The sequence below is a fragment of the Mastomys coucha genome, unplaced genomic scaffold, assembly GCF_008632895.1.
Source record: "Mastomys coucha isolate ucsf_1 unplaced genomic scaffold, UCSF_Mcou_1 pScaffold3, whole genome shotgun sequence".
Classification (NCBI taxonomy): domain Eukaryota; kingdom Metazoa; phylum Chordata; class Mammalia; order Rodentia; family Muridae; genus Mastomys; species Mastomys coucha.
The window spans coordinates 36,734,555-36,738,574 of record NW_022196909.1 but is presented as its reverse complement, the minus strand read 5'-3'; the positions used below and the strand labels follow the sequence as shown (position 1 = coordinate 36,738,574).

The window sequence follows — 4,020 nt, the reverse complement described above, 5'->3', positions numbered from 1 at the left end:
ACACCTGGTCTACTCTGCATCATCTTTTGGCACCCAGAACAGTATAGGTTCTGGTGTGCCTAGAAGCTGTGGCCAAGCCATTGACTAGTACCTCACGACAGGGACATTACATAGGTCCCTCATGCTGAAAATGCATCCATTTACAAGGTGCAGTGTGGTTTCTACTGAGTGTCATTTCATACCATCACAAAGAGGAAGCACAGTGAGTGAAAGATTGCCTGTATGCATGCTTAACACACTTCCACACATGCACGCAGTCTGCATATACCTCCTTCCTGGAGAAGAAGCTACTTCTAATGAGAATGCTTCAGAGTTAGTTGCCGTTAGCATATAACCTCTGGAGATGAGCCTTAGGCTGGGGCTGTGTCTTTAATTATCTGTATTGCCCCTGCAAAAGGCTTGGCCATGCTAACCATAAACAGCAATGGAAAAAAAAAACTGTCATTTTTCTTTAATGATATAGAGGACAGGACAAAATGAAAGTGGTTTGTTTATATATTCAGAAACAAACAAAATTAACCCAGTGATTTACCAGAATGTACAGAAGAAGAAGAAGAAAAAACAACATAAATGTCATTTTGATCACATCTCAGAGCTATGGTCTTGGAATACCAATTCCAGACCTTGTATATATTTTTTAACTTTTTATTGGTTCTTTGGGAATTTCTCATCATCATCATACACCTCAATCCCACTCATGTCCCCCTCTCCTTGTACCCACCTTCTACCCTGTAACTTTCTCCCCAACAGAGAAAAAAATCTCATTGTAGAAGCTGTAGTGTGTGTCACCGTATGCCCCATAGTATACCCTTTTGTCCACACTTCTTTGCTTGCAAATGGTAATTACAATGACTCATTGGTCTGGTTGAAGGCCTCTGGATTCTGCTACCCTATCAATACTGAAACTTCAGTGGGACTCCTCTCTGCTATCCTGTTGTTGCCCTGTGTCATGGAGATCCTGTAGTTTTGGGTCTGTAGGACCAGCCACTTCATGCACTCCAGCAATTCATCAGTGGGGTAGATGTTGGGGTGAGCCAACTAAAAGCCCTGGATCTGGACCTGAGAGGTATCTGAGCTCTTCAGCCCACCATCTGTCCCATTCTTGGGCCTTCTGGCTAGCTCACCAGCAAGCCCTGCCACCAGGGCCAGCTACCCTGCTACACAGGGGAGGTACAGGGCCTGTTCTCCAGAGTATTGCAGACGGTGACAGATAGGGCCAACTCTCCCACTCTCATGATCTCAGGGCCAGCTCTCCTGCCTGCCATAGATGGCAAGGGATGAGGGAGAACATGAGGGCATCTCTCCCTCATCCTCAATACTGTCTAGCAGACAAGAAACGGTCTGTTCACCCACACTCACACCCTCAGGGTACAACCTCTCTACACAAGACTAGCTCTACTTACTGTGCTGCTCAGGTGAGACACAATGCCTGCTCTCTCAAGTGCTGAACCTGGTGAGGGGCAGGGCAAGGCCCAAGGTAGTGAAAAGCAAGAGGGGTGGATGATCTCTCATCCTCATCCATGCCATAGCATGAGAGATAAGTGGTACAGCCAGGTTTCCTACACTCTGATCCTCAGGGGCTAGCTCACGTGCAACTCCTACAATGTGCTGGTCACTCCCGAGTACTGCAGATGGCTATGGTAGGGTCAGCTCTCCTCCTCTCATGACCCCAGGGCCAGCTCTCCCATGATGCCCAGGTGAGGAGTGGGGGCCAGTTCTGTACAGCCCTTAGACATCAACATGTCCCTGGGTGGCAGCCTAGACTAGGGACATCTGTCTGGCCTTTGGTGATAATAGACCCCTGATGTTGTAAGTCTATTAACCCAGACATGGGCCCTGGTGGCAGAACAGGCCAGGTCCCCACCATGGTCCCATGATGGCTACTCACATCACTCTATTCTTCACTACCCTCAAGTCTCCAGTTCTGCCCTTCCTTCATTGTGCCCACATCCTTCTGTTTCTCTTTCCATTCCATTTCTCCACCATGTACCTGCTCCTCTTAGGGGCCCCCAAGGTCTCGGAGTGTCTAAGATTGTCTCAGGCATTGCCTTCAGAGTGCTATACCCCACTCATGCATTATGACCCCAGACAGGTGTCACCACAAGCATGGTCTCCCCTGTCCCAGGAATGTTCAGTGCTCAAATGATGGTCACCTCAGGCTTGCTCCCTGTCCAGATCCCATGACACTAGTCTGCTGGTCATCCTGGGCTTGCTTCTCACCAGGCCTGCCCAAGCAGCCTCATGTCAAAGGTAGGGAGTGGGGAAGCATCCTCTATCTTGGCTTCACTTCCACCCCACACCCTCAGTCGAAAACAGGTTTTCTTCCTAGTCTTTGGCTTGCTCCTGGTCCTGGGAACCATCACAGGCTACCTACACAGAGCCAGACTGGTGGTCATTTCAGGCTCACTTTTCTCAGGGGGCATTAGGCTACTCATCATTCAGAGGTTCATAGGTCAGAACACTGAGCACAGACACAGCCTCTTCTCCTCTCTGCCACCTACTGACCCACAGGTGACACAGCAGCCAAACCTGCAATGACTCTAGAGACAGGTGTGTCACACGGTGTGTTTTAATTCTAAGGAACGCAACATAACATTTTATACTGCAGTTTCATGGTTCTCCTTCTTCGAAGTAATATAGCTAACATTTAGGAGCCTTGTTTCACTAAGGAATACGGACTCCACAGTTCACTAAGGCCTAACCATCGCAGTGTGGATTTGGGTTACCTGCCAGCCGAACCCGGTGGTTATAAGGTGAGAACTCTTTCATCCTAATGGTGGTTCGTTGCTGGGTAATTTTGATAAGCCAGTGAATTACAAAGGGTGTGCTTCGTGGTGCCAAATTCCTGAAAACATATCCAGAGGTGGTAATTAGAAGGAGAGCAAGCCAGAAAGGCCATTAGGCCTTTGCAAATAATTATCAGCTCTCCTTTGGAATCCATTCCTATCTGGGCACTGCCTCTCCTTGTGTTTTGAAGAGTAGTTACTAGGCTGGACCGGTTGCTAGGCGAGCTTAGACCTAATTGCAGTCTTCTCTTAACTCCCTGTTACAAGGACTGTTAATTTTAGTTCCTAGAGATTTTGCTCCTTTAGAAGCATAACAGTCTACCGTGGTCCACAGGGCTGTGTGAGAAGACAGCCCCTAGAAACAGCCTAGAAGATGATCCTCAGGTTTCCCAGCAACCTCCAGCTGCATCTTGCCAAGCACTATGACATCCTGAAAGCTGGTTTCTCAATTGTTTGCCACCCTGGAGCATAAGCATGATGTTAGCTGCGAACACGGAAGCGGGTACAGTGATGGTGTGATCGTTGTTGGTTTTCAGACTCAGTAACACACTCAGGACTAAATTAGTTGAAAATTAGTGTGAGAATCATTGCTTACTAAAACTATCGTGCCAGAACTCACTGATGTCTCTCAAAATGCAAGCTCAGCACTGGAAACAGCACGACTGAAATTAATAAACACAATATAAGTAGTCTTGAAATATAAGTCTTTAAAAGGCTTATATTATGTTTGCTTGTCCCATTCTCTGTGGTCAAATAAATACTACTGCCATTTACTATCTACTAATTTCCAATGGTAACGTTCACGGGAAGATTCATCGTCTCAACAGATACTAATATCATTAAGATGTTCCTGAAATTATCTTTGAGATGTCTGTCTGAGACAGGTAAAAGTACAGAGGAAATCAGGCTGCATACAGCTTCATGGAAAGACAATTTAAATTAGCAGTCAAGACATTTGGAGGTTTTTGTTGTTGTCATTGTTTTGACATTTGGAGTGTTAACCCTGGACCATTAGCACACCATTGCCTGGTTTTCATACTAGGAATGCCAGGTCAGCCTCCCCCCAACCCCCGCCCAGAGTCATTTTATATGTCTCACTAAATTACAGAAAACCATGAATAAAAAAGATAGAATATGATTTCATAAAAATATGATCCCAATCATATACAAAGAGGCATCAACATGGGCCTCTGCTCCTTTGTCAGCATGGATTTAGACTCACCATCTCCTTCTC

At 46.4% G+C, this 4,020-nt stretch overlaps 1 non-coding gene across 1 annotated transcript; it reads right to left on the bottom strand.

The window, feature by feature from the left end:
- Window positions 1-2,418: 2,418 nt before the first annotated feature.
- On the bottom strand, window positions 2,419-2,551 carry LOC116075576. Its single transcript, XR_004112617.1, has one exon. It is a non-coding gene; the product is annotated as a small nucleolar RNA SNORA17 (small nucleolar RNA).
- Window positions 2,552-4,020: the final 1,469 nt, after the last annotated feature.